The following is a 10,259-nucleotide window of genomic DNA, read 5'->3' on the forward strand; positions in this document are numbered from 1 at the left end:
ACTGCTGGGCACTGTCTTTGAATTCCCACTGGGAATTTGGTGAGAAGCTGGGTAAGAGTCATATACACAATTTTGTCATGCAAAATGCAGGCACACCACGCTACCAATAAGGACCAATGCATGCCAGAGGTGAAAGTGGGGACAGAACTGTCTCTATACCCAGGGACCAAGACAGTAAGACCCCAGCCTGGCAACTCCCCAAGATACCTCCCAGAGTTTTCCTGATTACTGGTCCAGGGCCCCACTCACAAGGTATCTGACCTGACATCACTCCCCCAATACCAGTGCAAAGCCCTGCATTGTCCATGTATAGCCACTATGCTTATTTTTTGTAGTAATACAGAAAAGATGGTTTACAGTGTTTTTTGCTTCATTTTGCACCAAGAGAGTCTTAGCATTTTGTGATACTTTTGGTTGTATTTATTACCTGACCCCAGGTATCCTGTGTATTACTCTGCTTCACTGTTCTAACAAAACTTCTCCAATGTCACTAATCATCATGCCTAGCAGGACTTTCTTACCAAATGAGGATGAGGGGATAATGCTATATAAATCCCTCTCCTGTAACTTGCTATCCTGAGGAACATGTCACAGTGACCCTGAGACAAAGGGACTGGACTGAAGAATGTTAACAAAGGGATGCGGGGTATCACAGATATTTTTGACACAGATATTTAGCCTCTCACTGCTGATGGCACTTGATGTGATTCCTTTTTGTTGTATTTCAACATTGCCGCACAGAAATCATGTTTCTCTCTCTATATTCTAATGCTCTTCACACACCTAAGGAACAGGCATGCTGGGTTCAAGTATGTGCATCCCTAATATTTTAATAACTAGAGAAGATAACTTGGAAAAGGGGCCAAATCAGTTAAGTTGCCAAGAGCAGTCTATGAAGGTGAAGACTTTCGTAAATCCAGCCAGCCATAGTTATTATTGTTATTTTATCTTTTATCAATCTGATGGCACAATAGAAAAAAGAATCACATTTCCCTTTGTTGTTCTAACCTCAGGGTGAAAATATGTCAGCTTTAAGTTCAGCTAAGACTAACATGATGAAGGAAATCAAAGCTCGCAGGCTGGATACGTTGGTGGGATACCTGGTGCCTGCCTTCCAGTACAGGGACTTCCTATGCAGCTACAGAGATTTGACTACCACCCAAAAGGTCCTATACCTTCTCTTTACAAAGTGAGCACAGGCAAGCGGACTTGGCCCAGTGGTTAGAGCATCAGTCTACCACATGGGAGGTCTGGGGTTCAAACCCCGGGCGTCCTTGATCCATGTGCAGCTGGCGCACGCACAGTCCTGACGCACACAAAGAGTACCGAGCCACGAAGGGGTGTCTCCGTGTAGGTGAGCCCCACGCACAAGGAGTGCTCCAACTAAGGAGAGCCGCCCAGTGTAAAAGTAAGTGCAGCCTGCCCAAGAATGGTGCTGCCCACATGGAGCGCTGATACAAACAACATGATGATGCAACGAAAAAAGAAGCACACATTCCTGTGCTGCTGACAACAACAGAGGCAGACAAAGAAGAACACGCAGTGAATAGACACAGAGGAGGACAACTGGGGCATGGGGGAAGAGGAGTGAAATAAATAATCTTAAAAACAACAACAACAACAAAGTGAGCACCTCAAAACTCACAGACACCTATTTGCCACAAACCAGCAGTATACCTTGGAAATGTCACATCACCTCCCTGAGCCTCAGCTCGCTCCTCTGACAAGTGGGTGAGACAAGACAAACTTCATACGGTTAATACTAGGATTAACAGGGATTAGCCATGGAAAGCGTTCACTCAATGCCTGTCTCTGGAATAATGGGCTTCTGGGGTGCTGGGGTTATTCATAATTACTGTTTTCTTCTTCCTATGAAGAAGAGCTCTGACTCGCACCTCTCTGGCTCTTTGGCCATGGTCAAATATATTTTCCCATTTCTAAAGAAGATCTGAGGTCAGCAAGATGGTGTACGAGTAAGTACACCATCGTCATCTCTCTTCTAAAAGACCAGCTGTTGTGATAACAGAGTCCCAATGGAGCAGGCTGTTTCAGGAACCTGCAGGCAAGTACATCGATCTGGAGAGACTGAAGCAGAATTGGTGTTTGCTCAAGCCAACAACAGGGAAAAAGAATAAGAAGAAAAAAGTGACAAAGACAAGACTTAACACATAAACCAAAACAACAACTAATTAAACCCCAAGGCTAGAATAAGAAGATAATCAACAGAATAAACCCAACATGATAAAATGATGACCAGACAGAAACAAAAAACAACAGACCATACCAATAATCAGGAAAACATGGCCCAATACAATAAACAAACTAAAAACCAGGAAGAGAAGCGGAACACCAAACAATTATAGCTCTCAAAACATGTATCATGGACCAATTCAATGAAGTGAAGGAAAAGATTAAGCATATTAGAAAGGACTTTGAGCTCATACTGAAGAATTTGTGATCATGCACAAAAAGATGACAGAGATGATGGGGACGAATAGCACAATCCAAGAAATCAAAAATACGCTCTCAGCAAAGAACAGCAGATTTGAAGAGGCAGAGGAAAGAATTAGTGATGTGGAAGACAGTATATCTGCAGTCAAACAGATAGTAGAATTAATCGATAAAAAAATAGAACAATTCCAGCAGGGATTTAGGGACCTGAATGACAATGCAAACTCACAAACGTGTATTATCAGCATCCCAGAAGGAGAAGAGAAGGGAAAGGGGACAGAAAGGGTGTTGGAGGAAATAATGGCTGAAACTTCTCAAACCTATTGAGGGAGATGGACGTACATGTCCAGGAAACACAACACACCCCGAACACCATAAATCCCAAAAGACCTACCCCAAGACATGTACTTCTCAAATTATCCAATGCACAAGGAAAAGAGAAAATACTAAAAGCAGAAAGAGAAAAGAGAACCATCACATAAAAAGGAGACTCCATAAGATTAAGTGCTGGTCTCTCATATGAAACCATGGAGGCAAGAAGGCAGTGGTATAACACAGTCAAAGCACTAAAAGAATAGAATTTCCAACCAAGAATACTCTATGCAGCAAAGCTAGCATTGAAAAATGACGGAGAGTTCAAAATATTCACAGATAAACAGAAACTAAGAGAGTATGCCAATAAGAAACCTGCCCTTCAAGAGATACTAAACAGAGTTATGCAGGAGGAAAGAAAACAAAGAAGAGACAGTTGGCAGAGAGTGCAAAAACAACTAAAACTACAAAAAGAGGGGAATAAATCAAACAACAGAAGACAAACACAAATCCAAACAAAATATGGGTAATACAAGTAATTCCTTGAAAGTAATAACACTGAATATCAATGGCTTAAACTCGCCTGTTAAGATACACAGACTGGAAAACTGGATAAGGAAATATGACCCATCTATGTTGTCTACAAAAACTCATTTTACACCCGGGGATTCAAGGAGGTTGAAAGTGAATGGCTGAGAAACAATCTTACAAGCAAACAATAACCAAAAAAGGGCAGGAGTAGCTATATTGATATCAGACAAAATAGACTTTAAATGCAAAACAATTGTGAGAGAAAAAGATGGACACTACATATTAGTGAAAAGTATAATCTTTGAAGAAGAATGAGCAATCAGTAACATTTATGCTCCTAACAAGGGCGCCTCCAAACATGTGAGGCAAACACTGGAAATACTAAATGACAGAATAAATGCCTCTAAAATTAATAGTGGGGGACTTTAATAGACCACTATCAACTTTGGACAGGACATCATAAAAGAAATTCAATAAAGAAACAAAAACTTTAAACAGTACATTAGAGGAGCTGGACCTAATAGAGATATACAGAACATTACACACAAATATATCAGGATATATATTTTTCTCAAGTGCACATGGATCATTCTCCAAGACAGACCATGTGCTAGGCTGCAAAAAAAGTCTCAGTGAATTCAGAAAGATCAAAATCATACAAAATAATTTCTCTGACCACAGAGGAGTGAAGGTGGAAATCTGCAAGGGCCAGAGACACAGATGCTGCAACAAAATATGGAAATTAAACAGCACAGTCTTAGAAAAACAGTGGGTTAGGGAGGAAATCTCAAAAGAAATTAATAACTATCTTGAAACAAATGATAATGATAACACAACATACCAAAACTTCTGGGATACTTCAAAAGCAGTACTGAGAGGGAAATTTATAGCCATAAATTCATATATCGAAAAAGAAGAAAGAGCTAAAGTTGAAGAACTAACTGCACACTTGGAGGAATTAGTATAAAAATAACAAAGTAATCCCAAAGGAAGAAAAAGAAAGAGAGGACAAAGATAAGAGCAGAACCAAATGAAATAGAAAATAAGAAAGCACTTGGAAAGATAAATAAAACAAAGAGCCTATTCTTTGAGAAGATCCATAAAATGGACAAACTCTTAGCTAGACCAATAAAGAAAAACAGAGAAGATGCAAATACACAATATAAGGAATGAGAAAGGAGATGTCACCACTGACCCCACAGAAATAAAGACTATCATAACAGGATACTTTGAAAAACTATATTCTAACAAGGACAATATAAAAAATATGGACAAATTTCGAGAAACACATAAGCTGCCTCCATTGATGAAAGAAGTAATTGATTTTCTCAACCAACCAATCACAAGTAAAGAGATAGAATCAGTCATTAAAAACCTCACAACTAAGAAGATCCCAGGGCCAGAGGGCTTCACAGGTGAGTTCTACAAAATATTCTGGAAAGAACTAATGCCAATCTTGCTGAAACTCTTCCAAAAAATCAAAACATTGCCTAACTCATTCTATGATGACAACACTGCACTACTACCAAAGACAAACAAAAACACCACAAGAAAGGAAAATTACAGACTAATTCCTCTAATGAACATAGATGCAAAAATCCTCAAGACAATATTAGCTAATCGTAGTCAACAACACATTAAACCAAATTATAACATGATTAAGTGGGATTCATTCCAGGTATGCAAGGATGGTTCAATATAAGAAAACCAATCAATGTAATACACCATGTAAACAGATTGAATGGAAAAAAATCACATGATCATATGTATAGAAGCAGAAAATCATTGGACAAAATACAGCACCCTTTCCTGATAAAAACCCTACAAACAAAAATCAGAATAGAAGGAAATTTTCTAAACACAATAAAGGGTATTTATGAAAAACCTACAGCCAACAACGTTCACAATGGTGAAATCCTAAAATCTTTCCCTCTAAGATGAGGAACAAGACAAGGATGCCCACCATCAACCCTTCTATTTAGTATTGCCTTAGAAGTACTAGCCTGTGCACAGAGGCAAGAACCAGATACAAAAGTCATCCAAATTGGAAAGGAAGAAGTCAAAATTTCATTATTTGCAGATGACATGATCCTATACATACAAAACCCTGAGACGTCTAAAACAAAGCTTCAGGAACTCATAAAAGAGTTCAGTACAGTCGCAGATTATGAGATCACTGCGCAAAAATCAGTAGCATTTCTGTACACCAATAATGAGCAAGCTCAAGAGGAAATCAAGAAACAAATACCATTTACAATAGTAAATAAAAAATCAAAAACCTAGGAATAAACTTACCTAAACAGGTAAAGAACTTATACAGAGAACTACACAACACTGTTCAAGGAAATCAAAAAAGACCAAAATAAATGGAAGAATAATCCAGGTTCATTGAAAAGGAGACTAAATATTATTAAGATGTCTATCCTACCAAATCTGATCTACATGTTCAATGCAATCCCAATAAAAATCAGCACAGCATTCTTTAAGGAACTAGAAAAACCAGCTATGAAACTTATTTGGAAAGGAAAGAGACCGCAATATCCAATGACATACTGAAAAAGAAAAATGAAATTGGAGGAATCACACTACCTGACTTCAAAACAAACTACAAAACTACAGTATTGAAAACAGCATGGTATTGGCACAAGGAGAGAAGCACTGACCAACGGAACTGAATTGAGAGTTCTGATATACATTCTCATATATACAGTCATATGATATTCGATAACACCACCAAAGCCTCTCAACTGGGAGAGAATGACCTCTTCAACAAATGGTTCTTGGAAAATGGATATCCATAGTAAAAGAATGAAAGAGGATTACCAACTCACACCTTATGCAAAAATCAACTCAAGATGGATCAAAGACCTAAATATAAGAGCCAAGTCCACAACGACCTTGGAAAGCAAAGCAGGGAAGCATCTACAGGACCTTGTATAGGAAATGGCTTCATGACCTTCACACCAAAAGCACAAGCAGCAAAAGAAGAAATAGATAAATGGGACTTCCTCAAAATTAAAGCTTCTGCACTTCAAAGGAGTTTGTCAAGAAAGTGAAACGAGAGCCTACACGATGGGAGAAAATATAGGGTAACCATATATCTGATAGGAGACTTATATCTTGCTTATATAAAGAACGTCTATATCTTGAAAAAAAAAAAGACAAACAGCCCATTTGAAAAATGGTAAAAAGATTTGAACAGACACTTCTCCAAAGGTTATCTACAAATGGCTAAAAAACACATGAAAAAAATGCTCAAAATCCCTAGCTATTACAGAAATGCAAATCAAAACAACAATGAGATACCATCTTACTCCCGTAAGTCTGGCAGCTATCAAAAAATCAAAAGACTACAATTGTTGCAGAGGATGTGAGGGAATGGGAACACTCATCCACTGCTGGTGGGAACGCAGAAGGATCCAGCCAATATGGAGGATAGTTGGACGGTTTCTAAAAAACTAGCTATAGATTTGCCATATGACCCAGCAATTCCACTGCTGGGTATATATCCAGTAGAACTGAAAGCAAGGACACAAACTGATACATGCACACCAATGTTCACAGCAACTTTGTTCACTATAGCCAAAAGTTGGAATCAACCCAAATGCCCATCAATAGATGAATGGATAAATAAAATGTGGTATATACATACAATGGAATACCACTCAGCTTTAAGAATGAATACACTATAAACACATTTCATAACATGGATGAATCTTGAGAACTTTGTTGAGTGAAGCAACCCAGGCATTGACAGACAAATACTAAATGACCTCAATGATATGAAATAAGTAAACCAAGCTGCCTCAGAGAGTTGGAGACTGGATGATAGGATTAAAAGAATTTGCCGGGTAGAGGAAGGTTGTGAGCTGACACCTACCTGGATGAAATCTATGATAAACTGGAGATCCCACAGCTGTAAGCACTGGCTCTCCCTGCCCCTGGGCCTCCTCTTCCTCCTGGCTAGGGGGGCCAACACCACCCTCCTGATCACCATCCAGCTGGAGGCCTCTCTGCACGAGCCCATGTACTCCCTGCTCAGCCTCCTCTCCCTGCTGGACATCATGTTCTGCCTCACCATCAGCCACAAGGTCCTGGCTATCTTCTGGTTTGACCTCACATGCATCAGCCTCTCAGCCTGCATCCTCCAGATGATCACAATGAATAACTTACTGCCCATGGAATCATGTACATTTGTGGTCATGACCTATCACCGCTATGTGGCCATCTGCAAGCCTCTGCACTACCCGTCCATCATCACTGACCAATTTGTGGCAAAGGCTATTTTCTTCATCTTTGCCCAGAACACGTTTTTCACTGCACCTATCCCTATCCTTTCTGCCCAGCTCATTATGGAAAAAATATAATTGAGAACTGTATCTGCGCGAAACTGTCTGTGTTCAAACTCTCTTGTGATACTGTTGCCCTGAACAGAATTTACAGAATTCTGTACAGAACAGAATTCTGGCAATGATTATTTTGGGCTCTGACCTCTTCCTAATTTTCCTTCCCTATTAAAAAATGTATATCTTTGAAATGATTAAATAATATATGGTAACATTTTTTCACAAGTCAATTTTATTGATACATATTAATAAAGCATGAATTCATCCTAAGAGCACAAAAAAATAAAAAATGAAAAAATAAAGATCTGAGGTCCCACATCTGGGGCCCTCATCTTTGGAGAGTTAGAAAAGGGGTCCTGAGAGCTCCCGGAGGGGACTCAGGGCCTCTCAGTTATCTGGGAAGGTGCTGCCTGGGCCTCATTCATTCAAAAAATAATACACCAGTTCCAGAGGAAGGTCTACAACCAGACCTTGAGGTAGACTTCCCTGCAGTACCATTTCTGCCACCAGATCCAGCTCCAGATGCAGCTTCTGGGTTGCAGGTAGCTCAAATTTTAGAGGCATCTCTAGAGTCAATTGTAAGGCTTGTTCCAGCAGCTGCTGAAGAGCTAGAGAGTGCAAGAGTCTCTCCCTCTCCCAAACCAAGCCCTCCCTTGAGAGAGGAACTGTGGACCCTCTTCCAGTGGGTAAGGAGGGCCCTAGCACTGATTCACCGATGCTTAATCTAAGGCCCTGCAAGTACTAAGTTTCACTGCTTTCCTGGGCTTTAGGATAAAAGAGACAGAAATTAGTGAGGAGGGACGAATTCAAGGAGCAGTGGGAGGGTGATTAAAGGCAAAAGGAACTAAATATTTGGGTAGGGACACTATTTTTTTTGTATAAAGCAAGTTTTTTATGTTTAAGATTTATCTTATTTATTTCCTACGCCCCCCGCCCCGCCCCCACCTCCCAGTGTCTGCTCTCTTCTGCACATTTGTTGTGTGTTCTTGTGTCCATTTGCATTCTTAGTGGCATTAGGAACCTGTGTCTCTTTTTGAAGTGTCATCTTGCTGCGCCAGCTCTCTGTGTGCAGTGCCACACCTGGGCAGGTTGCCCTTTTTTAGCGTTGGGCAGTTATCTTTGCAGGGTGCACTCCTTGTGTGTATGGCTCCCCTAGACAGGGGACACTCCTGCGAGGCATGACACTCCTTGCACCTGGCAGCACTGCACATGGGTCATCTTACCACATGGGCCAAGAGGCCCTGGGTTCAAACTCTGGACCTCCTATATGGTAGGAGGATAATCTATTAGTTGAGCCACACCCACTCCCAGAGCAAGTTCCTGACAAGAATATTACATTAAATATCTGTTTATACTGTAGCCTGGAATTGCAGTTTTCTTCTTTCATTTCTTGTGTTAATTAAAATGAGATACCGACTAACTCTGTCCTCCTTAAATTAAAAAAGTCTTCTGAGTCATCTTGCTTTTGATATGTGAAAATTTCTAAGGGTCATCCATCCATCCTTCCCTCGTTTGCTGAAAGAACACACAAGTGCCCATGTTGCAAGCAGATGTGCACGTCAGTATCACTAAACTAGGTGAGGAGCTGAGATATCCCATCAGAACCGGGATGAGGACTGAAGCAGCATTAAGGGGGCACAGCAAAAACCTCCCAAATGTGGGTGTCCTTAAACATTATATTTTTAAGGACAACTTCCTGATGCTTTTTGGAAAAAGAGGGAATATTTTCTGGCTCTCATGCTAACATTTATTTTTACCTCTGATTAGGAATTTGTACTTTTCATGGTGAACTCTAGAATTCCAGCACTAAGTGGGGGGAAATGTAAACAGATGAAAACTTACACTGTGGAAAGGAAAAGGACACAGGAAGATTAACAGCAAGTGGACTAAGAGCAGGCAGGAAGGTGCCTCCTCAGTCCCCATCTAGCGAGCGACATGGTCAAGCAGTTACCTTAGGTTGTATCCTCCTGAGATCCTGGGTCCTGAATTCAGTAACTGTTACCTGGTTGACTTGTATCTAAGGCAGACATTTCTGATGCAGCTTTTAAGGCTACAGCTGGGCCTCCTGTTGTAAGCATTCCTCTCCCTATGAACTGGTATTTAACTACTGTGGGTGTAGGGAATGGGGACTCATGCTTTATTTGGTACAGTTTCTCTATGGAGTAATGGGCAAATTTGCTACTGGATGGCAGTGACAATATCATGAACATAAATAACATCACCGAACTGCATACCTGAGAGTAAGCAAATGGAAAATTTTAGGTACGTTACCAGAATAAAACTTTCAAACATAGAACTATACAACACAGAGAACACTAAAGTTAACTTTGGCCTACACTTAAAGAGTATAATTCTGGGAAGCGGATTTGGCCCAATGGATAGGGCATCCACCTATCACACGGGAGGTTCAAATTTCAAACCCAGGACCTCCTGACCCGTGGGATGAGCTGGCCAACATGCAGTGCTGATGCAGGCAAGGAGAGCTGTGCCACACAGGGGTGTCTCCCGCCTAGGGGAGCCCCATGTGCAAGGACTGCACTGCATAAGGAGAGCCGCCAAGCGCAAAATAAAGTGCAGCCTGACCAGGAATGGCACCGCACACACGGAGAGCTGATGCAG

The 10,259-nt window shown here is 40.7% G+C and overlaps 1 pseudogene; it reads left to right on the forward strand.

Moving 5' to 3' along the window:
- The first annotated feature begins 7,178 nt into the window (after positions 1-7,178).
- On the forward strand, positions 7,179-7,768 carry LOC101416669 (olfactory receptor 56A1-like; annotated as a pseudogene).
- The last annotated feature ends 2,491 nt before the right edge of the window (positions 7,769-10,259 follow it).

Source organism: Dasypus novemcinctus, chromosome 28 (assembly GCF_030445035.2).
Source record: "Dasypus novemcinctus isolate mDasNov1 chromosome 28, mDasNov1.1.hap2, whole genome shotgun sequence".
Taxonomy (NCBI): domain Eukaryota; kingdom Metazoa; phylum Chordata; class Mammalia; order Cingulata; family Dasypodidae; genus Dasypus; species Dasypus novemcinctus.